The sequence below is a fragment of the Rattus norvegicus genome, chromosome 12 (assembly GCF_021556685.1).
Source record: "Rattus norvegicus strain SHRSP/BbbUtx chromosome 12, alternate assembly SHRSP_T2T, whole genome shotgun sequence".
Classification (NCBI taxonomy): Eukaryota; Metazoa; Chordata; class Mammalia; order Rodentia; family Muridae; genus Rattus; species Rattus norvegicus.
In genome coordinates, this window is record NC_141545.1 from 33,276,469 (window position 1) to 33,302,389 (window position 25,921).

Below are 25,921 nucleotides of genomic sequence, written 5' to 3' on the forward strand. Positions count from 1 at the left end.
GAGAGAGAGAGAGAGAGAGAGACTGGAGCAGGACATAATGGGTAACTCATCTCCCAGAAGGAGATTTCACCGTTCTTCCACTTGTCAGACCACTTTACATGAGAAACTGGAGCTAAGACAATGAGGGTGGGCGGGACCACGCTGTGACTACAACATATTTAGCTATACATATTTCTTGTGCATGTGTGCGCACGTGTGCTCGTGCACTAATGTGCAAGGTGTGACACACACACCTCTCAAAATTTATTTTTAGTTAGTATATGAATGTGTGTCTGTGTGTGGTTATGTGCACATGTGAATGCAGGTGCCAGAACAGACCAGAAGAGGGTGCTGTATCCTCTGGAGCTGGAGTTACAGATGATGATGAGCTGCCTGAAGTGGGCACTGGGAACCAAACTCAGGTCCTCTGAAAGGGTGCTCTTAGCCATCATTGTTTTTGAGACTGAAATCTCAGGTCAGGACCCCAAAGACGGACTTGCAGAGGTGGGAGGGAGTATCCCTGGCCCTCTCTTTCCTCTTCTCGATATGACCAGCTTGAATAAATCTCCTTTCTCTGCTTTTCACTCTGGGTTGTTTGTTTGATCGACCTACTGAGGTCCGGTGGGGAGCCTAACTCTTGAGAGCTGACAGAGTCCCAGCTCTGACCCTGATGGCGCTGCAAAGAGAAAGAGAGTGCTGCAGAAGATGAGCACACGTGATCTTAGAGGGGCAAACTTTGCCCTTAAAGTGCACAAATCGGGCAAGTTCTAAACAGCCTATTGAGGCCCAAAAGAATGGGCCAGCCAGCCGGTAAACTGCCCACTCAAGGAAATCCAGCACACGAATAGAGATGGCGCAGATACTCCCCGCAGAACCCAGCGTCTCCACAGCATAGCATTCATGCACTGCCCAGGGGTCAAAGCAAAACTTCTGTCTGCACAAGGAAGGAAGGAAGGAAGGAAGGAAGGAAGGAAGGAAGGAAGGAAGGAAGGAAGGAAGGAAAGAAGACGGAGTATGTGGGCTGGTTAGATGGATCAGCCAGTAAAGACACTCGGCACTGGCCTGAGTTTGATCCCCAGTGCCACATGGTGGAAAGTGGGAACAGGCTCCCCCTAAGTTGTCTTCTGACCTTAACACACATGTCATGGTACATACATATACATATTGTGTATACATGGTACACACAGAAAGAAACAAATAAATAAATAAAATGTAAATTTGTTTATTTAATTTTTTAAAATTGGATTATAATTCTGTTTTGTTTTGAGACAAGGTCTTGTAGAGCCCAGGCTGGCCTTGAACTTTCTATATAGCCCAGGAATGCCTTGGTTTCCTGATCCACCTACCTACCCCCAACCCCCTGAGTGCTGGGGATTTCAGGCACGCCCACCACACCTGGTGAATGCTGGCTCTGGAACACAAACCCAGAGCTTTGTCATATTAGGCAAGTGGCCCACAAACTGAGCTACCGCCCCTAACCCAAGGGATCCGATTCTTCTAGAGAAAGTTCTCAGCCTGCTGCAGTTAGCAACCTGTAGGACCTAGGCCACAACCAACCAAAATGGATACTGTCCAGCACCTGCAGATCACGTGGATGTCAGCCCTCATGAGGTTGTCTGGTGCTGGCTGCCCCCCCAAAGAGCACTCTGTTCCAGAAGTTGTTCTGGTCACCTCTTCAGTTTGCATAAGCCAACTCCACTACCCCCTCCTGCTCTACCAACTGTTAAAACATATGGGGTTGTACCCAACCAGCGGTCCTGGGCAACTGCCCTCCAAATTCTGTCAAGAAGAATTACCTCAGAATTCATTGCTTGGCACTCACACTGCTATGAGAACAGCTACCTAGAGAGCTAAGTCCCTCCCTGTGAACCATAACTTGAAAATCTATTAGCAGTAACAAGTACCCCTTTCTTCAAGTAATGCCTTATTTCTTTAACATTTTTAACTTTTAAAATGCTTTTGGAGACAGGGTTTCACTCTGTCGCCCTGGCTGGCCTCAGACTCTCTATGTCAGCCATGCAGGATGAGAACTCACAGAGATCTGTCTACTTCCACTTCCCAAGTGCTGGGATCAATCACATGCACCACCTCTGGCCTCCCCGCACATGTGCATGTAGGGATAAGTGTGGACATGTGCACACATAAACACCCGTGCACTCACAAAAGATTAACTCAGACCTACCGAGACGGTTTGGGGATCACCCTCCTCCTATCCATGTTGCTGCTGTGCTCTGAACCTTAAACATCCCCCACATAGGTCCCCTGTCTGTGTACGGCATGCTGGGTTGGTGGTGGAAACCTTAGGAGGTGGGTCCTTGCAGGAGGATATTGGGTAATAGGGTCAGAGGAGTGTCTCTCTGTCTCTCTCTCTATCTCTGTTTCTCTCTGTCTCTCTGTCTCTCTCTTTCTCTGTGAGTGTGTATGTGTCTGTGTCTCTCCTCTGTCTCTCTCTCCGTCTCTCTCTGTCTCTGTCTCTCTGTCTCTGTCTCTCTGTCTCTGTCTCTCTGTCTCTGTCTCTCTCTGTCTCTGTTTCTCTCCTGTCTCTCTGTCTCTCTCTTTCTCTGTGTGTGTGTCTCTCTGTCTCTGTCTCTCTGTCTCTCTGTCTCTCTGTCTGTTTCTGTGTCTCTCTTCCCCTTTTCCTTTTTCCTCCATTCCACCCCCAGGCATCACAAGGAGAGCGGCTGACTCCACCAAACCCTTCCTATCTAGATGTTTACCACAGGCTCAAAAGAATGAGGCCAAACGACCATAGATTGGATGCTCCGAAACCATGAACCAAAGTAAGTCACCCCTTTACAGGTGTCCCAACAATGAAGAGCTGGCTGAGACATTTCTCCATCTTGACAAATGCCTCAGAGGCAGCAGTCAGACTCCATGGGCTGGAAGGACACTTGGGGCATTGCTGCCATGTTCTCCTCGTGAAGAACAGGCATGGGGACCCTCTTCTCTATCTCTGTGGTCAGAAATTACTGTGCCTCTTGTGCACTGAAGTTCCCAGGAAGGGAAAAAATGGCCACATCTATGTTAAAGGTTATACAAGGCTGATCAGCTAACTAGGACTTGGCTATTGTGCAAAGTGGGATGTTGAAGGTCCAGGATCCGATTATCTTAGCCTGTCTTCACTTGAACACCCTTTCAACCATCAGCCTTTGGAATGAATCCACTCAGTGGACCCTTAGCCTCCACCAACGCATGAGCTAAGAATACCATCAGATGTGACAGTTAGAGGCAGTTGTCACAAAAGCCTGGTGACCAGTGTTTGATCCCCACAACCCATATAAAAGTAGAAGAAAAGAATCAATTCCACAAAGACGTCCTCTGACCTCCACATGTGTGTCCTGACTCATACACACACATGAACATACATAATACATATACACATAGTTAATAGTAGTAATAATCATAACAATAATAAATAAATAATAAACATTTTAAAAAGAATGTCATCAAATAACCTTTGAGGTTTCAGCAGACTTCTCACTTTGCTGTCACCTGCCTAACTGATGCTCCCACAGATGTCTTTGGAAAATGCCTTGATTTACAACTTTCTCTTGACCTAGGATGACAGAGATCCATTGATCATTTCACAGTAGAACACGTTACTCGAGGCGATGAGAGTCCACACGCCCAAGCCACACTCACGCACGTGCACCTCAGATTAAACTTTCTGCGATTCTCTCAGCAGTGAGAACTGTGTTCTTCAGTGGTCCTGAGCCTGGGATTTTACTTCCTGTGTTTGCGTCCCCTGCAGGGGCTGCCTCCCTCTATGCTGTTAGAAAGAGAAAGCTTGGGGTTACCCCAAAGTCCACCTCCAACCAACGCCATTCCTGGCCTCTCCTTGCTTTCCAGGTCTAGTTTTCTCTTTGCTTGTTGTCTCTGTTCATTTGTTTACCTAATCATTTTAATTATGCCTCCCATTTCAGCATGCGTTGCCATACTCGGCCCCCATTCTGGAACAAGGTGGAGAGCTACCTAACCGGAGGCCAAGTCCTGATTCCCCTGTAGTGGGCCACAGCTGTGTGGAGTTAGCCCTTCCAGAGTCCTCTTTAGCAGTCGCTATCCGTGACAGCAACAGCACGACTCTCATCTAAAACTAGAAAATCTGCCGGGCCGGCGAGATGGCACCGATGAATCTAACCAAATTCCACTTTATTAAGCGCTCATGTAATCTTGTTAGCCTCTGTGTTCGCACCGCCGCACTCCCAAGGGGCTCGGGAAAGAAATGAAGCCATCACTGGGTCTATACCAAGCAGGTGCTACTCTTCCTGCAGAATCTGTGGAGTCTCCTAAGGTTCAAGGGCAATGGAGGAAAAATCCAGAATGTGGGGTGAGGCCAACTGGAGCTTCAGATGTCTTAAGTTCCGGATTGGGGGCTAAGAAGGAGAAACCTGCAGAAACACAGGCTGTCGGAGCCAGCTGCAGTAATACTAGACTTGGGAGGCTGCTACATGTACATCAAGACTGTGACGGTCAGAACCAACTGTCATTTTGACAGGCTCTAGAATCACCCAGGAGACACGTCAGGACATATCTATGAAGGACGTTCTAGGTCAGGTTAATAAGAGTGGGAAGACCCACCTGAAATGTGGGGGTCACCAGCCCATGGCTGGGGTCCTGGATCAAACGATCTGAGCAGCAGCATCCGTCTCTCTCTGCTTTCTGACTGCAGATGCGATATGACACACTTCCGCAGACTTCTGACACTGCGCCTTCCCCATGGGCCATGTCCCGCAAACTGTGAGCCAAGGAAAACCCTCCCTCCCTCAAGTTACTTTTGTCAGGAGCTTTGACACAGCGACTAATAAAAGTAACTAATAGAGACACCATCTCAAAAAAAAAAAAAAAAAAAAACACCACTACCATCACCACCACAACAACAAAAGCAGCATTAAAAAGACAGTTTCCCTCTTCCCTCACAGACAGCCTATGGTGACCCCTCTGTGCAAATAGGAGGAGCGCAATGTGCCCAGGTAAGCAAGCACTCAACCAAGGGCTCCACTCTCCAGCTCTTTTGGGGGTACAAAACACACTCTGAAGTCCACGTATAACTAAACTAAAGGGCTAGGGTGTGGCTCAGTAGTAAACCCCTCGCCTAGCATGGGCGAAGTTCTGAGATTTATTTCGGGCACTGTAAACAAACAAACAAAAGGAAATCGGCTAGCAGTCAGCTGATCCTAAAGTTAGGCTGGAGAAATGAGTCTCTCCTACTGAATTCAACTGCCGGAAGCAAGCAGGGCAGGAGAAACTCAACACGGGGAGGGTGGAGGCTGGAGCCCTGGGGCTCGCTGGCCAGCCAGCTTAGCCAAATCTGGGAGTCCTGGGCAAGTAAAACACAAGGTGGGTCTGGAGAACTGATGGTCTCCAGGGGCAACAAGGACTCGGGGCCAGGAAATCAACAGGGCTGTTGTCGACTTAAAACATTCATGAGGAGTTAGGGTCCAAAAAAACAACCTGGAGCCTAATTTGACATGGGAAGTTGGGGCCCGGGGCGTAGCTGCGCGAGTAAAGTTTTCACCATGTTGAGTTCAATCCCCAACAACGTAAACTGAGCATGGGAGAGAGTATCTACAGTCTGAGTACTGAAGAGGAAGAAGCAGGAGGATCGGGAGTTTGAGGTCACTCGTAGTTACATAGGAAGTTCGAGGCCAACCTGAGCTACATGGAGTTTAAAGCAGAAGGATCACAAGTTCTAAGCTAACACATTCCAGCATATCCTGAGCTACATAGTAAAACCAGGGCAAGATAGAAAGACAGAAAAAAAAAAAAAGATTGCAGGGACCATGGGAAAGGAAAGGAAGCTTGTCACTCTAGGATCTTGTTTGTCCTTCTTGCTATGAGTCAAGAAACTTCGACCCAACTGAAAGTCAAAACCGCCTGTAGAGGTAACATGTGTTCTCTCACGTAGGATATTCAAAACAGCAAATGAGGCCCAGGAGATGCTCGGTGGCTTGGAATGCCAGCTGATCTCTCAGAAGATCCAAATGTGATCCTCAGCTTCTACGTCAGTCAGCTTACAGCAGCGGCAACACCCTCCTCTTTCAGACTCGGCATTCTCGTGGAACACACACACACACACACACACACACACACCTGTGAACTGTGCTTGCTTACGGCTAGAATGCTTTTGGCCTCGAGTTGAACTGTATTAGTGCCCCTCCCATCCCCAAAGCCAAGAGCACTGCACCTTGGAAAACCCTCTGGACAACTTCATTTACAAAAACAAATTACCTAAGATTAAAGAAAGAAGCAAACCAGCTCCAAAAATAGACAAATTCACATTTGAAACCCTGGCTAATCTTTAGACATCGCTGTAAATTATAGCTATGAAATTTAGACACCCGCAGAATGACGAGCAGTGAGGCGCTCATCTGGTAGAGAGGGGCTTGCCACCAAGTCTGATGACCCGAGTTCAAGTCCCAGGACACACACGGTGGGAGAAGAGAGGAGGGTCCTGAAAGTGTCCCCTGACTTCCATGTGAGTATGCATGTGTGCGCACGTGCGCGTACACACACACACACAACATACTGTAAAGAAGAGATATGTGCAACCCCATGTTTATTGCTGCTTGATTCACTATAGCTACAATCAACAGATGAATGGTCACTAGTGTGTATATATATACACATATATGTGTATGTGTGTATACATATATATGCATATATACATATATACACACATACATACATTTTATATAAATAGCATTATATATAAAACATATATAGTGTCTATATATACATTGTATATTTACATTGTGTATATATACATTGTATTATATTATATATATACGTTGTGTATATATTGTATATGTGTACACATTGTGTATATATACACATTGTGCGTATATATAAATAGTATTCAGATCTAAGAAAGAATGACAAAATTTGCAGGAAATAGATGGACTTAGACTAGTAAGGGAGATCACAGCAACTCAGAAGGAAAAACACACGTGTTCTCGCCTTATATGAAGAGCCTGCTGATCATATGTGCGTATTGTAAACAAGTGTGCATAGGGGCACAGTGCAACACGAAGACAGAGAACAAGAATGGCTAAATGCTAGGGGATGGGGGAACTGAATGCAGGGAACAGGAAGATAAAAAGCTAACTGGTTTTCCAGTCCTGCTTCTGTCGTGGCTATGTTTTGATTTGGGTGGCGGATAAGTGCGTGCGCGCGCACACACAGACACACAGACACACAGACACACACACACACACACACACACACACACACACACACACGGATTTGGTAGTGACAGTGTAAACCCCAGTATGAAGCTTTCAGCTTTAGAACAGCTGTTCTAACTGCATAGACATCTGCTGAGATGGATGGACTTGGACTCTGGTTCATGGGGATGCGCGGTGTTCATTAGCAAAGGTTGGCTTTTAACAATGTGAAGTTTATTTTAAATATTTTTAAAGAAGAAAACCATAGAATCATATACACTGCCATTGTAAAGACAACAAAGGTTGATAACCCTTAAGGGAACTGACCCGTGTCTTGGATCATAGTCTCCCTGTCTGTCTGTCTCTCTCTCTCTCTGTCTCTCTGTCTCTCTGTCTCTCTCTCCCTCTCCTTCTCCCTCTCCTTCTTCCTCTCCCTGTCTCTCCTTTTATAAATGTCTATCTCTCTCTCTCCCTCCCTCCCTCCCTTTCCCTCTCCCCCTCCTTCTCTCCCTCTCTCCCTCTCTCCCTCTCCCTCTCCCTGCCTCTCCTTTTATAAATGTCTATCTCCCTGTCTCTCTCTCTACCTCCCTCCCTCTCTTCCTCTCCCTCTCTCCCTCCCTCCCTCCCTCTCTCTCTCTCCCTCTTCCTCTCCTTGCCTCTCCTTTTATAAATGTCTATCTCCCTGTCCACAATCCCATCCCTCCTTCCCCTCCCACCCTCCTGGCCAACACTTAAATATGAAGAATGGACCATGTCTTATCTCTACTGATCAATTTCACTCGCTTTGCTTCTATCGAGCTCATTCTGGAAACCCTTTCTATAGCATAGTCAGGGATCTGGCTTCAGCTGAGTGGAGGTCCCTGAGGAGGAAAGGAACTCTGTAGGCTTCTGGCAGCAGTGCTGAGCTATGTGTCCTTGATGAAGCCCTGTCTCAAAAAATGGGAAGACAGGGGTTGGTGGCACGGCTCATCAGGCAAAGGCTTTGCCACCAAGCCTGACAACCTGAGTTCAATCTCTTGGATCCACAGGGTACTGGAAGAAAACAGACATGCACACACTTTGCCCTATGACCTCCACAAGCGTATCGTAGCGTGTGTGTGCTCACACCCACCCATCTTCACACACATAACTAACTACAATAAACATTTTTAATAGGAAAATGCAGGGTCCCCTCCACCTTGTTTTTCTGTGGATCTTTTTACTCTGTAGCAGAGGAAATCCAGTTCCCAGCTTCCCTTAGTGTGCAGTAGCAAGGAAAATGTTCTCGTCTCTAGGAGACTCTGACTACCTTCTCAACAATGGACCCAGTGAAAGCCGGCCATGACTGAAGCAAGGAAACCGCACCTCTTTCTTTAGAGCCTGAAAAGGTACAGAAGGAAACATGTCTGAGGAGACGGTAGAAAAGACTTGCTGAAGTCCCATTTTCAATAGCTATCCTGAACTCCAAGGATAGGTACGAGGTTAGATGGGAGAGGGCAGGTGATCGCCCGCCTCCCAACACATAAACACTTTGGGAGGAAACAGAGGACCTCATTTATCCAGAAAAGCTTTGGGAGGAAACAGAGGACCTCATTTATCCAGAAAAGCTTTGGGAGGAAACAGAGGACCTCATTTATCCAGAAAAGCTTTGGGAGGAAACAGAGGACCTCATTTATCCAGAAAAGCTTTGGGAGGAAACAGAGGACCTCATTTATCCAGGCCCTTAGTGATGTAGCCAGGCAGGTTTCTTTCTCAGGGGATCAAAATATCCAACATTCAGGCCCTGGGGAGGGAAAACAGCTCCAGGGAGCTGGCTGGGCTCCTTGCGAATGTGAGAATGTGGTGTCCCATTTGGAGCTCTCTGGAGAGTTCCGAGGGCCAAGTCTCTCGGCCTTGCTTTGACAAGAGTCACTTTTCATCTTCCTTGGCTCCGGGAGCCAGCCAAAGCATGTGGGTGAAAAAAAAAATCAGTTAATAACTATGCACATTTTATAATAAATTTTAACAATTTAAGAGTACAGTACAGCTTTATTCTCGTTTTTATTTCACCACACTAATTCAGCGCATAATAACCTGCCAGGGACACAGAACCCACTTGACATATGCTTGGAGCAGCAAGATAATGGAAAGAGCTTCACGGGGACTTCAGATTACACCCCGAGCAGCAGAGGACTCCCCTTTTCTTGCGAGCATTGAGGGGTGCAGCCCTGAGTTGCTGGGAGGAGACACAAGCTTGGCTCTCAGTGGCCGGCTTCGGTGTTGCTCTCTCCCCCATGGAAAGACTGGCAGAGGAGGGAGGAAAAAGCACAGATGGGATGTGCTAACAACAGTCTGGCTCTGCTGGGATCACTGCATTCCCTAGATCTCTTGGGCACTGGCTGCAAGGTGAAGTGGCTCTTTTCTTCCTGACAGCTGGCCACTCCCACCTTTCAGACCCTAGCTGAGCCCCAAGGAAATGTTCACTGGAGCACAGATTTAAAAATAAACAAACAGGGCCTGGAGAGACTGCTCTTTCAGAAGATTCCCCCCTCCAGCACCTATGTTAGATAGTTGACAATTGCCAGTAACTCCGGCTCCGGGAGATCTGACGCCCTCTTCTGGCCACTGTGGGTAACTGCATACAAATGCGCATTCACAGACACACACACACACACACACACACACACACACACACACACACACACACATAAATGAGAGTAAAATTAAATGTATTTTAAAAGGGAAAGGTATCTCCTGCTTCTAGCACCCATCTTCTGACTACCATCCCAACCAATCCCCTTCCCAAGGAAGGAAGACATCCATCCAATGGTTTCAAAGCACTGAGGAATTGAGTTTCGCTGTCCATGGTACACTCAAGGCTTTTCTCTAAAGCGCTGGTTCTCAACCTTCCTAACCCTTTAATATAGTTCCTCATGTTTGGTAACCCCCCCATCATGAAATTATTTTGTTGCTACTTTATAATTGTAATTTTGCTACTCTTATGAATCGTAATGCAAATATCTGATATGCAAGATATCTGGTTTGCAACCCCCAAAGGGGCCATGACCCACAGGTTGAGAATCTTTGCTAATGGATGTTGAAATAAATTAGTTGGATGGTATTGTCAGCAGTGGTTGGGGAAGAGATAACCCAGAATGGCCGACCAGCAGCCCGAGATATTTTCTTAATCGTTTAAGGACCTTTACTCAGGTAAAGCCAAATCCTGGACTTTGCCTGAGAAAATTTTAGGGTGAGCCAGTATGAAGCAGAGTAGAAATTTGTCAGAGGCTGCTCTGTAGTGTGTGTGTGTGTGTGTGTGTGTGTGTGTGTGTGTGTGTGTGTGTTTTGTGTGTGTTTTATGTGTGTTATGTGTGTGTGTTATGTGTGTGGTGTGTGTGTTATGTGTGTGTTATGTGGTGTGTGTGTGTTATGTGTGTGTGTTATGTGTGGTGTGTGTGTGTTTGTGTGCTATGTGTGGTGTTTGTGTTATGTGTGGTGTGTGTTATGTGTGTGTGTGTGTGTGCGCGCTATGTGTGGTGTTTGTGTTATGTGTGGTGTGTGTTATGTGTGGTGTGTGTGTTATGTGTGGTGTGTGTTATATGTGGTGTTTGTGTTATGTGTGGTGTGTGTTATGTGTGGTGTGTGTGTTATGTGTGGTGTGTGTTATATGTGGTGTTTGTGTTATGTGTGGTGTGTGTGTTTGTGTGCTATGTGTGTGCTATGTGTGGTGTGTGTGTTATGTGTGGTGTGTGTTATGTGTGCTACGTGTGTGCTATGTGTGGTGTTTGTGTTATGTGTGGTGTGTGCTATGTGTGGTGTGTGTGTTATGTGTGGTGTGTGTTATATGTGGTGTTTGTGTTATGTGTGGTGTGTGTGTTTGTGTGCTACGTGTGTGCTATGTGTGGTGTGTGTGTTATGTGGTGTGTGTGTTTGCATGCGTGTGTTATATGTGTTATGTGTGATGTGTGTGTATGCATGTGTGTGTTATGTGTGTGTTATGTGTGGTGTGTGTGTGTGTGTGTTATGTGTGTGTGTGCATCAGATCTCTTGGAACAAAGTTACATGGTTGTGAGCTGCCCATCAGGTTCTGGGAGCCAAAATCAGGCCCCCTGTGAGAGCAGCAGGTGTTCTTAATCCCTGAGCCATCTCTCCATCCCTCAGGTGAACCTCTTTGGTAATAAGGGGCTCCAAGTTGCCTGGACTGGGATTATCCTCTGAATAGGATTAAAACCAGTATCCATCTGAGCAGGAAGGGACTTCAGTGGTCTTCAATGTAAGCAGGGTTTCCGGCGAGATTCTTTAAAAAATTGCTGGTTTGCAATGAAGAGGGAGAAAGACCTTAAACCCACGATTCTCAACCCCTTTTGACAAACCTCTATCCCCCAAGATATTTACATTACAATTAGTAACACTAGCAAAATTATAGTTGTGAGGTAGCAGTGAAAATAATTTTATGGTTGGAGGTCACCACAGTATGAGGAATTATATTAAAGGGCCACAGCATTAGGAAGGTTGAGAGCCACTGCCTTAAGCAGTTAATAGCGTTGGAGTTCTTGCTTCTCCTCGGTGAGAGGCTTCAGCCAGACTCCAGTTAAGAACCTTCTTCCCCAGCCAGCTATACCACTCCTGGGCATACACCCAAAAGATGCTCCAACATATAACAAGGACACATGCTCTACTATGTTCATAGCAGCCTTATTTATAATAGCCAGAAGCTGGAAAGAACCCAGATGCCCTTCAACAGAGGGATGGATACAGAAAATGTGGTACATCTACACAATGGAGTACTACTCAGCTATCAAAAACAATGGCTTTATGAAATTCATAGGCAAATGGATGGAACTAGAAAATATCATCCTGAGTGAGGTAACCCAATCACAGAAGAACACACATGGTGTGCACTCACTGATAAGTGGATATTAGCCCAAAAGCTTGGAATACCCATGATACAATTCACAGACCACATGAAGCTCAAGAAGAAGGAAGACAAAAGTGTGGATGTATCAGTCCTTCTTAGAAGGGAGAACAAAATACTCATGGAAGGAAATTCAGGGACAATGAATGAATCAGAGACTGAAGGAGAGGTCATTCAGAGACTGCCCCACCTGGGGATCCATCCCATAGGCAGCCACCAAACCCAGTCACTGTTGCTGATGCCAAGAAGTGCTTGCTGACAGGAGCAAGATATGGATGTCTCCTGAGAGGCTCTGCCAGAGCCTTACTGATACAGATTAAGATGATTGCAGCTAACCATCTGACTTAGCATGGGGACCCCAATGGAGGAGTGAGAGGAAGTTCTAAAGGAGTTGAAGGAGTTTGCAACCCCATAGGAAGAACAATAATATCAACCAACCAGATCCCCCAGAGCTCCCAGGGACTAAATCATCAGCCAACTTGGAGGGACCCATGGCTCCAGCTGCATATATAGCAGAGGATGGCATTGTCGGGCATCAATAGGAAGAGAATACCTTGGTCCTGTGAAGGATCTTTTCCTCAGTGTAGGGAAATGGCAGGGTGTTGAGGTGGGAGTGGGAGAGCGGGAGGGGGAGCATCCTCATAGAAGCAGGGGGAGGGGGTATGGGAGCAGGGAGGGGGGAAGCTGGAAAGAGGATAACACTTGAAATGTAAATTCATAACCTATCCAATTAAAAAAAAGAGTTCTTTCCTTTCTTGTACCTCCTTATTTCTCCCTATATTTCTATCTTGCCTCTCTTCCGGATCTGGAAATACGGATTCATGGAAATAGTATCTATTCCCATCACAGATTTAGTAGAGCATAAACAGATGCATGTATAAAAATACAAAACTATAAACCAAGGATAAAAAGGCAGAGTGGCTTTCAAAAGACTGTCAAATGACCTAGAGACTGGAGTGGGGATGACTGAGACATTAGATAGTTCGAGAGGCCCATCTTTGATTGGCTAGTCCCATTGCTCTGGGAATGTGGCAGTACACTGTGGTGGGTGTGGTGGTTTGAATAGGATTGGCCCATGGGAAGGGGCACTGCTAGGTGTGGCCTGGTTAGAGGAAGTGTGTCACTATGGAGGCAGGGCTTTGAGGTCTCATATATATGCTCGAGTTTGGACAGTGTGATCCAGAGCCTTCTCCTGGCTGCTTGCAGAAGACAGTCTCTCCTGCTGCTGCCTTCAGATCAAGCTGTAGGACTCCAGCACCATGGAGTTCTACACCATGTCTGCCTGGATGCTACCATGCCTACTGCCATGATGATAATGGACTGAACCTCTGAAACCGTAAGCCAACTCCAATTAAATGTTGTCCTCTTTAAGAGTTGCCTCAGTCATGGTGTCTGCTCACAGCAATGAAACCCTGACTACGACAGTGCAAGCAAAATGGCTTACCTCATGGGAAGGTATGAAAATGGAGTATCCTATAAATCCCTTTAAGGGTATACCCATGACCTAAAGACTTCTTCCTTTCAGGCTCTGCCTCTTAAACCCTACACCACCTCCTCCTACCAGTCCCAAGCAGGTGACAAAGCCTTCAACAAGTAAGACTGGGGAATGTTCTAGATCTAAGCTCGAACGGGGAGAGTCAGCTGACCAGCTTCCTTGGTTATGTCTTCCTTGTGTCACTGACCCTTAAATAGCTGTGACACTTCAGGGTCCAGCCATGGGTCTTCCTCTACCTATCGTTCACTGATCATCACATCTGACAGGACTCCCAACACCCTCTGTACTCTGACACTCAAGGCTGCCTCCGAGGTTAGGGAGATGGCTTAGTTGGTAAAGTACTTCCTGTGCAAGCATGAGGTCATAAGTTCTATCCCTAGCACTTGCACTTGCATGGTGCACTTTTAGTCTCAGTACCTAGAAGGGGAGAGAGCCCACTGAATAGCCAACTTGGCAAATCCCAGTGAGTGACCCTCAACAAGACAGATAGTGTGAGATAGACACCTGAGATTATCTCTGTTCTTCACATACATGTGCACACATATGAACACACACACACACACACACACACACACACACACACACACACGGCTGCCTCCAGCCAGTTCCTTCTAGACTCAAGTCTGACCACTCTCCCTTTCCCCCTGGGAGCCTCCACAGATATCTCCAAGTTAAAAATAAGAAACCCCAAACTGGGCTCGAGAGATGGCTCAGAGGTTAAGCACATCGTCTGCTCTTCCAGAGGTGCTGAGTTCAATGGCCAGCAACCGCACAGTGGCTCACAACCATCTATAATAAGATCTGGTGCCCTCTTCTAGCCTGCAGGCACACATGCAGGCAGGATGCTGTATACATAATAAATAAATAAATCTTTTAAAAAATAATAAAATAAATAAGAAACCTGCTGGACCTGCCCCATTTATGGGGTCTCCATCTCAGGCCACAGGAGCCTGAGTCACTGCCCACTCCTCTCCTTTCACACTGCTGCTCAATCCACCCACAAACCCACTTGCTTCCTGCCTAGAAAGAGAAAAGCAGAAGCCTGGCACTTCCCACACATCCTCAGTGACCCCTTAACCAACCATCTTCTATTCCACCCAGTGTCCTGGTTTCATTTCTGTTGCTGTGATAAAATACTCTGACAAAAATTAACTTAGAGAAGAAAGAATATATTTGAATTGCAAGCCCAAGTTCATCACTTCCGGGGCCGGTGGGGTAGGGGGCTTTATCATGGCAGGAACTCAGGCAGCTAGCCACATAAAACTAAATCAAGAGCAGAAAGAAATGGATACACCCATACTGCCTACTTCTTCTAATACTCCGTTTAGCTTTTAGGATTCTCATGCAGCTCACGAAGCCCCTGCCTAGGGAATGGTGCCACCCACGATGGACTGAGCATACCTACGTTGATTAACAATCGAGACAATCCCTCACTCACATGCGTACCAGTCAACCTGATCTAAACAACTCTTCAGTTGAAGCTCTCTTCTGAGATGGCTCCATGCTGTATCAAATTGACAGCTAGGGCTGGAGAGATGGCTCAGTGGTTAAGAGCACTGACTGCTCTTCCAGAGGTCCTGAGTTCAATTCCCAGCAACCACATGGTGGCTCACAACCATCTGTAACAGGATCCGATGTCCTCTTCCGGTGTGTCTGAAGACAGCAACAATGTATTCAAATTGGCAGCTAGACCTGCACAATAAACCCACACCCCGGCTTGTCTGCATCCCTTCCCAACCCCACCCCCTACCTCCACACGGAAGTGAAGATCATTTCTTCACAAGATCAGTGCTTCTGCTTTTGATCAGCATTCAATGCTTGTGAGAATTCCTTTTCCAAGGAAACATAAAAAAGCATCTACCCCCCCCCCTCCTCATAAGGTCCCAATGACAAACAAGTACAGTGCTACCACAGTTCCTCCTGAGGAACCAATGAGCTTCTGGGCTTACTTAAAGAGCATGGGGGCGGGGGAGTGGAGGAGTGCACGAGTCACAGGTCAGGAATATGAAGGGTCAGTTCTCTCCTTCCACCAACTGTGGATCTAACACAGTTTGCCAAGCTTGGTGGAAAGTCCTTTATCCAATGAATCATACCTATAAATCATACCTTTAAGAAGAAAATTGATGGAGCGCGGATATAACTCAGTTGGTGCCATGCTTGTCCGGTGTGCATGAAGCCCTGAGTTCTATCCTGTTGTATGCCCCCTTCCCTGTAGACATACAAACAGTTTCTACCTCTTTTTCCTAAGATTCCAACAACAGAACAATATATGGTCCCACCAACGTTCACTCCAGGGAACCAATGAATTTATTGGGCTTTCTTCCAGAAAGGTAAGGGGTTACTGGTAGAATGAGGTTTGGGAGCCCTAGTATGGTTCCGCAAAGTCTTCACCCAGTGTGAATGATGGCTTCCCCATATCTGTATAGATAGAGCCCCTTCAATTAACCTCCTTCAAGCCTTTGTACTCTAGCACCTCCAAAGACCCCAGGCTACTTGCAAGAAGGGCAGAGATGTATATGATGACCGTCCCCACCCTCTCCTTCTAAGAGAGAATGTCAGGAGTCAACAGGCCCAACTGTGATTGCTTCTCGAAAGCAGGCGCTGATGCTGTCATGAAGACAGTTCACCCCAGAGGACTAGCACACTGCCTCCCATCTCCCTCAACCTCAAAGCCACAGCTCTTACAGTGATTTCAAGACTCATTATGCCATAGAGGGGACTATATGATCCATCTCCTCTTGTCTCATTTTTGAGACAGGGTCTACTACATCCTCGGTTAGCCTCAAACTGACTGCACGGTTAAAGGTGATCTTGAGCTTCTGATCACGTAGGCAGGAGGCTGCCTCTCCTTCCCAAATGCTGGGATGACAGACGGACACCATCATACCTAGTTTAAGAAGTACTGGGGGGGGTGGACCTCGGGGCTTCTGCATGCTAGGCAAGAGCTCTGTCAACTCAGTTATATCCCCAGCCCAGACCTCCACTACGAGGCTGAAGCATCTACACATGCACATACAGAGACAGACAGACTGACTGACAGACAGACAGAGACACAGACAAAGAGACAGAGATTGATTGGGACAGGGGTGTGAAGGACGTGGCGGAGAAGATTAGTTTTCTCTCTTAGAACAAAATCCTTCCCCTTGAAGAATCCGAGGCCCTTTGTAATCTGGCCACATCTCCAGCCTTCCTCTCGCCATGTGGCTATGGAAGGCATAGCCAACTGGAATCTCTATCACCCCCCTAAAGTGGTTCATTAACTTCTGACCTGTACATGGGCTACTTACAGGTCTAGAATGTTCTCTCAGTGTCACTCCTTTGGGGGAATCTATGTAGGGGTCACTTACTTGAAGGAAGATTTCTCTGACCCCAAGTTAGGTAGATTTCATAGATTTCTTGCCAGAACCTTGGCCACTTGGAATCTCTATCGTTGAACAATCCACTTTATAAAGCTGCGAAGTTTCAGGGATTTCCTTACAGGAATGGAAAACTAAACAAAATAAGTATCCAGAAAGCACTATTCATTGTCTCGAAAGGCACTGAGTGTCTCCACACTGATCACCTTATTGATTATTGTTTAATAAATTGGTTGACGTCTTCTCCATAGTAGAGCAATTATATAAGCAGATCTTCCTATCCAGAGCTGTTTCTACCTTTCAGAGCCTTTCCTCAACACTTAAGGAGGAGGCAGTCGCTCATGGTAGGGGACTCCTCTACCATACGCTTGCCCTGACAGACTGGACTGGTACCAAGGACATCCGGAGCCCACAGGCATCTGATACAGGTCTCAGAACAGGAAGCAACTACTTTTTACCATGATTCAAGTTTCTCCCCCAACAGATATGCTTTAGTGCACACTTATTACTGCTGTGGGATTCTTCTGTAACTCTGGCTCGACTGCATCCCTTCAGTAAACTAGTGAGAAACGGTGGTGCCCGGTCATTAAAAATCACCTGTGTTGATGACTGAACGTCCACGAAACATCATGTATTCGTTCAATTAACTTTTATGGAGCAGAAATGTCTGGCTAGAAATGCTCCAGCCTTTGGGAGAAAGGTAATGGCAGAATAGCATAGGAGAGGTCACCCCTGCCTTCAGAAAAGGCTCAGTCCAGCTGTCAGGGGAGGACCTATTGTAGTTATCTAAATGGCTCTCGCCTTGCGTTGATGCACACTTAATTGATAGCAGCAGAAACAGGAGATGGTCTTTCCTTGTGCCTAGGACATACATGGACTTCAGGTGCATTACCTCTCTCAACCCTGACACCTTTAACCTATGGCAGATTAGAGCAGCGAGGACCGGTGACAACAGATCACCTGCCAGGCCACACAGTGAGTTCCAGGCTATCAGCCCTCTCCGTCTCACACCCCAATACTCTGAGCACCCCCTCAGGTCATGTAGCGGATGCTAATGGTTACAGATGGTGGTGCCTGCTCCCACTTTAGCACATGGCGGGGCATGGGGATCACCATGTGTTAGAGATCAGCCTGAGCAAATGCTCTGTCTCAAAAAAAAAAAAAAAAAAAAAAAAAAGTCTAGGGATGTGCTCAGTTGGGAAAGAGCGAGTCTAGCATGCCCAGAGCCCGAGTTCAAGTCCCAACACTCCATGAGCCAGGAGCGCTCGCACACACCTGTAATGCTAATACTGAAGAAATGAAGGCAGGGAAGTCAGAAGTTCAAGGTCAGTCTTAACTAGAGAACTCAAGAACCTGAATTGTATCCCCAACAAAAACCACATAAAAATGCCAGGCATGGTGTTGGATACTAGTAATCCTAGTCCTGGGGACACAGAGACTGAAGGATCTGGGGACCCACTGGTCAGCCAGTCCAGCCTAGTTGGTAAAGTCCAGGCCAGTGAAAGACCCTATCTTAAAGGAGGTGGGTGGGCAGCATTCCAGAGGTTGACCTCTGACCTTTATACATATGCTGACATACACACCCACTAAAACAGGGGTTCTTGACTTTTTTTTAATGCTGCAAACCCTTTTAATACAGTTCCTTGTGTTGTGGTGGCCCCAGCCACCCATAAAATCACTTTGTTGCTACTTCATGACTAGTCTCGCTAGGGTTACGAATCATAATGTAAACATCTGTGTTTCTACAGGGGTCTCGTCATAATGTAAAACATCTGTGTCTCTACAGGGGTCGCCCAGGTAAAAAGTCATTCGACACCTACACCACACCCCAGGGGCCTCGACCCACAGGTTAAGTACTGATGCACTAACAGATAAAAAGGCTCTTAAAGGACTGAATGACAGATTATCTGCGTTGCCAGATCTAGGCAAACCCCGCTGAAAGCTTTACTCAACTTGAAGGCCAGAAGATATCAGTAAATTGAAAACACACATGCCCCATTAACTTGCGACGACAAACGGTTGAGGAAAAACAACAGTCCTCTGATTTACTTATTGTTCACAGGTCCCTGCCAGGACAGAGACATCCTTTGTGATACACACCCCAGGCCTCTCTTGTCAAAACCTCAGAAAGCTGGGAGGGGGGCTGTTTGCAACATCACACAGAGCAGCGGGGGGGGGGGGGGGGGGGGGTTCGAACTGCCACACAAATCCCCCAGTAGCCACAGACATTGGCCAGTCCATCGTGTGCTACATTCTAGGGCTCTGAGCAGTCTCCCCTAACCAGAGAGTTTCAAGCTGTAGAAAAGTTTGTTTTTTCTACTAATACAGATTGCAACGGACCTACGGTGTACGAGAAGCAGATGCTTAAACCCAGAGGAAATGCCCAGCCTTGACTAGGGGGATTGGGAAGGATTCCACGCATAAGAACTACTGTTCAAACAAATATTCTGAACCTCTGTTGGTGCTAACAATTGGTGGAGGGGGACTCCCTACTGACATAACTGGGTTACAGCTCACCTTCGTCCTAAAGGTTTAGAAGGGATGCTCCTCACCCAGGTTTAAAAAGGAGTCACTGGGAGACATCTGCAAAGGAGTTTTCTCTTCCTAGATGAGTCTCCCTGATGAGAAGTTGATATCCCTGCCCCAAGGCCAAGTGGATCCAGGGAGCCGGTATTCAGAATAAAGAAGCAACCATCTTCAGGACACTGGCTTTCAGGGTCGTCTATGGAGAGATGGACGCTGACTGAAAGGAAACCTTTTCCTTGGGTCTAGGCTGAGAGGAGAGGTTCACCCCCAGAAGGAGGCTGTGTGGGGGTGGAAACAAATCAATGTAGAATTTGTAGATGGATGTGTGCTCTGGGCCCGTGTACAATTTACAAGTGCAATGTGAAAAGAAAATAAATCTTTCTCCCTCGTTCTCCCTCGTTCTCTCCCTCGCCTTCCCTCCTCGCTCTTTTTCTATCTGCCAGGCTCCAGCAGATTCCTAAATCAAAACAAGTCTTTAGAAGAGAGCCTCAGGCTGGGCTAGAAGAGAGTTTCCTCAAGAGGCAGAGGGAAGGGGTGAAGGATCTTTGAGAACAGAGAGCAAGCTTTTTCCCCCCCAAACCTGGCACCGTTCAGAGTCTAGGGTACCGGGACAGGTGTTGACATGGGGCACCTCTGGGATGATTTCTGAAAAGTTGTATGGTTTGCACAGCCATCTTCCTTCTGAGTGGCAGGTCATGGATTTCTTTCAGAAAAGCAAACTGAGTCAGGGTAACGTCCTTTTTCATGATCACCAAACAGTCAAGGGACCCAGCCAGGAGAAGATGCTTTTGCACAAGCCAGAGCCGAACTAACGATGTTTTCCCCACTTCTGCAGCCCACCTGAGCAGCTAGGTGAAGCCAGGGCCAAAACAAACAAATGAGGACCACCCTCCAACACGTCCCTTCCCTCCCCTCCTTCCCTCCAAAGCCCAGGGAATCAAGACTTGATTTGTCTCAACTAAATCCTGAGCTGGGGGGGGTCCGGAGAGGATGAAGAGGGAAAGAGGAGAGCCGGGGGGCCAGGCAGCGTCCATGCAGTTAGTGTCTTATTGATTTAGAGGCACACACGAGCCAGCGGAAAGGACCATACCTCCTGCTGATCTCGGGAGAAGTGCTCCAAGATCCATGGCTGTGGAGTTGGGGGAGAGTCGCTAAGCCATCTGAAGGAACAGAGCACTGCAGCTCCTCAGCCTGATGGACCAGGGCGAGCTTTAATTAACAGGGTCTGATGCCTCTTCTTTTTTGGTAACTGAGCAGATTTAAAGGGCTAGAGACCCAATTTGAAGGGTGCTGCTGCCTGCTGCTGCTACTCGGGCTGCTGCTACTCAGGCTGCTGCTGCTGTGGCTGCTCCTGGCTGCTGCTCTCGGCTGCTGAGAAAGCTTCCTGCAGCTTGCTAGTTCCAATGAGGAGATGGAGCCAGGAGGACAGGAAATGGGGCTGCTCGTGCAGGGTCTCTTGGGATCTGAGGTTGGGAAACTGGACCACGGGTACCAAGCACAGCCCACAGCAGTGAGTACCAACGTCCTGCCTGTTGTCCTCTTTGGCCAAGGAGAAGGGCTGCACTGGAGGGGGTAGGCAGGTAGCATCAAGGGCACCCTGTCCCCACCGGAGCCTGGACTGAACGCTGGTCAGGGAGAGTGGGAGGGAGTTTCTGTTCAGAGAGGGTTCCTTGAGCATGACCACTGTAGAATGTACACATTCAGACACAAGCCTGCCCTTGCACATGCTTGCCTGCGTGCACACACACACACACACACACACACACTCACACACACACACACACACACCTGTGTGCAGACACCTATATGGGGCTAGAGAGATAGCTCGTCTGTTAAAGGCTAAGCTCTTAACCAAAAAAGATATCTGTGTGCATACACACCAGTCCATGTAGATGTGCCTATGTACACATACAGGTCTAATCTCTCTCTCTCTCTCTCTCTCTCTCTCTCTCTCTCTCTCTCTCTCTCTCTCTGTGTGTGTGTGTGTGTGTGTCTGTCTGTCTGTCTCTCTCTCTCTCTCTCTCTTTCTCTCTCACACACACACACACACAAAGCTCATATTCATACATGTCTACTTGAGTATACACACATCTACTTGCATACAAAAGGTGCCTCCCCGACACCTTCCAATACCAGACTTATGTCCCCTACACCTATAACTTACAGTAATAGTAATGTGACCAAGAAAATCTGTAACATCAAGCTTGGCTAAGAGAGCAGCCAAGAGTTAGATGTCCACAGACACGAGTAAAAGGAACACGTTGTGTGAAATTTCTGCTGAGTTCCTAAGTCCCTGCTGCTTCTGAGAGAGCACATACCCTCGTTAAAGACCATATTAACTTTTTTTTTAAAAAAAAGGTTGGATTTATTTTTGTTTTATGTGGATATGTGTGTGTATGTGTGTACACAAGCATGCACACATGCAAGTGTGTGCACGCATGCAAAGGCTGGATGAGGGACGTGGGTGCTGGATCCCTTGGAGTTAGAGTTCTATAGGGTTGTGAGTCCTTTCCAAGGTGGGTGCAGGGTAGGAGCAGAAAGCTTGCACACTTAGCTGCTGAGCCATCTTTCCAGCTCCAGGAACTGTGTAATTGTTGACACTATCACAGCGGAGACCCTTTGACACGATGCCTTTCTCCCTCCTCCTGCTAAGGCAGCCACTGGCCTCTCAGTAGTCTTCTCCATGGCCACTCCATGCCCCTGCCTCCCGTTTCTTTAGTCAGTACGTTTAGTGGCACCTTACCAGGTACTCTGTGACTATGTGTGTGGAGGGGGCTGATGCATGCTGGGTAATGGACGCATGCAGAGGTAAGAGCTGTGTTTTCCTGTGTTGCCCTCCCCCTTCTTTTCTAAGACAGAGTCTCTCACTGACCTGGAGCTCAACTATTTGGCTCCATGGGCCCCACTGCTTATCCCGCAGATCTTCCTGTCCCCATATCCCCTGTTCTGGGGTTACAAGCACAAGCCATCATGCCTGGCTTTTTATATGGGTGCTTGGGGTTCAAACTCAGGTCCTCGTACTTAGATGACAGGTACTATACCAGTGAAGTCGTCTTCCCAGCCCTTGCCTGAGATTTTTTAATTCCATTCGCCCCCAACAAGAAAACGAAATAGAGTCAGCCAATCAACGTTCAGCATCTAACAGTCTCCCGTGTACAGGTCCGAGTGCATGCTAAGATTGTGGGTGTGAAGGGGAGGTCTCAGATTCCTCCCTAGGATGCTACAGTCAGGTGTAGGACCGTCTTCTCCTCTTAAACCTGCCTTTGTGACTCACGAAATGACAAGGTCAAACCAAGCCAGCGATGCTCTATATGGAAAGAGGAAGCAAAGAGGAGACGGGGACTTTTCAAAAGCTCATCCAATTATAGCAGCACTGAGCTTAACCAAACCTAGATGATTGAAACAGCCTCGTGAAGAGAGTATGCACGTAAAAAGGGAACCATGAAACAGCACACAGGCCTTTAAGGAGATGAGAAGTGAGAGGTGGACAAGGGATCCCCTACTCCCTCCTCCCTCTGAGAAATGGATCCCCCATTCCCTCCTCCCCACTGAGAAATGGTCCCTGCATCTGGCCCAGGTGGCCAAAGAGAGAAAGTCATTCTTTAGACCTCACGTGGGACATAGGCAGAATCCCCGCTTCCCTCTGCTCATCCACTGCCAGCTACCTGCAGCGTCACCACCCTCACATGCACGTGTGCTGGCCACAGCAGCCCTCCACACACTTAGAGCGTACCCCACAGAGAATCTGACATCACCCTCTTGGACCCAAGTTCTGCGCACTTCCTTGCCCTGTGCCTCTTGAGGGGGTTTCTGTGTCACCTTTTCCTCATGCTGACTAGAAAGCAAGCCAATCCCAGCACTTATAAGGTGAAGGCGAGGGGTGGGGGAGTTCCCAGAATAGCCTGGGCTACATAATGAGATGAAAGAAAGGAAGAAAGGAGGAAATGAATAAAGGAAGGAAGAAAGAAAAAAGAAAGAAGGAAGGAAGGAGGAAAGGGAGAAAGGAAGGAAAGGGAATGGAAAGAGAGAGGAGAGAAGAGAAGAGAAAGAAAGAAAGAGAAAAGAAGGAAGAAAGATGGGAGGAAGAAAGAGGGAGGGGGAAAGAATGAATGAAATAAAGGAGGAAGGAAGAAGGAAAATGAGATAGAAGAAAAGAAAAAGGGAGATGGAGGGAAGGAAGGTAGGAAATAAAAGAAAGAAAGGAAGAAATGGGGAAATGAAAAGGAGGAAGAGAAAGAAGGGGAGGAGGGAAGGAGGAAGAGAAGGAGGAGGGGAGGGAGGGAGGACTAAAGAAGAAAGACTGATGATATAATGTGTCCTTTCCCTAGTGATTGACAGGGGGCTGCCCGCCCTCTCCACCCTTGTCTCTCCACCTCAACCCACCTTACCATTCAGACAGGGTCCCTCAGTGGATCTGAAGGTCATGGTTTGCATCAAGTGAGTACCCAGGATCCATCTGTTTCTGCCTCCCCAGCACTGGAGTTAGAGCCATGTACCACTCTAGTAGACTCCTTTTTACATAACTGCTGGGGATTCAAACTCAGGTCCTCATGCTCAAGCAGCAAGCCCTTTAGCTATATCATCAACCCCTCGGTGTCCTTTGATAACTGCTAACCCAACCTTGCTGTATCCTTAAGAGAAGAAAAGGATTGGTCTGTCCCGAGTCAGAGAAAAAAGTACATCAGGATCACAACCCTCAAGGAGTGGAGTGGATGCCATCGAAGGACCCCTGAGTTGGAACCCTCCTCAGAGGTCTGACTAAAAACTCCATCAAGCCCTTGTCAGGCCAAGTAATGTCACCTTTGCCTTTGGTTCTTCTACTCCTAGGCTGGTAGCCCTTCTTGTAGTTACTAATTCCTGGGCAAGTTCAACTTTCCAATTTCTGTGCAACCACTCCCATGTGTTAAATGCCATCTGTTTGAAACATCTAGTATGGTTTTTGTTTTCCTGACTGGACAAGATTTTTTTTCCCTTGGAAATCCCAAATTGGAATGTTCTAATAGTCACAATTAAGCCTCAGTCAGAGCGTTCTGGCATAAAGTACATATCTTGGAGTATGTTAACATTTACCAATTAAATGAAATTATAAGAGAGTAAGAGAGAGAGAATGGGAGCTCATCCTTGGAGGATGCTGGCACAGCTCGGTGTCACCTATTTATCATCGACGACACCAAATTTATAGGCATCAAGAAAGAAAAATATCGGGGTTGGGGATTTAGCTCAGTGGTAGAGCGCTTGCCTAGGAAGCGCAAGGCCCTGGGTTCGGTCCCCAGCTCCGAAAAAAAGAAAAAGAAAAAGAAAAAAAGAAAAATATCCCCAGCCCAATTTTACATCCAATAAATATAAAACAAAAAAAATTAGGAGGCAAGAGAGAAATTTGAGAATTGGCCTGAAGGCCACCCTAACAGATAAAGACAATCGCGATAACATGCGCACGGTCGTCATGCTCATAACTGACCTTTGGTTCATTGTGTCAGGTCAGCAAGAGCACACTGTATTGATACTTCAGAAGTTGAACAGTATAGCTGGGAGAAAAATCTGAGAAACTGAACTCATCTCTTAGTGTACCCCACATGCGGTCTCTAACAGACAGACAGACAGACATAGATAGGTAGGTAGATGATAGATAAGTAGATAGATAGATAGATAGATAGATAGATAGATAGATAGATAGATATAGATTATAGATATAGAGGATACATATGAGTATAGGTAACAGATTATAGATATATAGATGTAGACATAGATTATAGGTATAGGCATAGACGATAGATAGATAGATAGATAGATAGATAGATAGATAGATAGATAGATAGATAGATAGATTGATTATAGGTATGATTATAGATATATATTACAGCTGTATAGGTATAGATTATAGGTATAGGCAAAGATAGATATAGATATAGGCAAACAAATCAGTCACTTTGGAAACAGAAGAATATGGAGCCCACACTGGAGAAACTCCTTTAAGGCAAGGTCTACTGAGGCCTCCATCATCTTCTTTCTACACACTGAGGAGAATGAATGAGCCTGTTTGTAGTTACTGTAACAAAGTACCTAGGTTGGCAGCTTTATAAAGAAAAAAGGTTCAGCTCATGGTTTTTGAATCCAAAAGTCCAAGTTTGGGAGACCTGAGTAATAGTCCAGCCTGAGGGCCCATGGATAAGGTGGTTGGGAACATGATGGAGCTGAGGACACACGATCACAATGCTGAATAGGATGTCAGAGCACGGGGTGAGGCCGGATTCGTTCTATAATGATCCCCTCCTGAGAACTATGCTGGATCATCTCCATTGGCAATTAGACCAGATTGAAAGATGCTTAGGAAATTAGGGAGACACAATTCTAGGAATGTCCGAGAGGGCATTTCCAGGAATGATTGGCATGTGGGAGAGCAAATGAGAAGACTAGGCCTGATAGTGTGTAGGCTACATTATCCAATAGCCCGGGAATTAGGATGGGAGGGGGCGGGACAGGAAGCTAGCCAAGCAGGCAGCGCTGCTCTTCCTCCTCATCTGTCTACTGC

At 46.9% G+C, this 25,921-nt stretch overlaps 1 protein-coding gene across 5 annotated transcripts in view; it reads right to left on the reverse strand.

The window, feature by feature from the left end:
- Caln1 (calneuron 1) overlaps positions 1 to 25,921 on the reverse strand; it is a 491,219-nt gene that overhangs the window by 454,783 nt on the left and 10,515 nt on the right. The window contains exon 1 of one of the 5 annotated variants that reach the window (XM_087579024.1): positions 20,483 to 20,957. The gene's annotated coding sequence lies outside the window, so the exon portion shown is untranslated. 5 annotated transcript variants of the gene reach the window in all.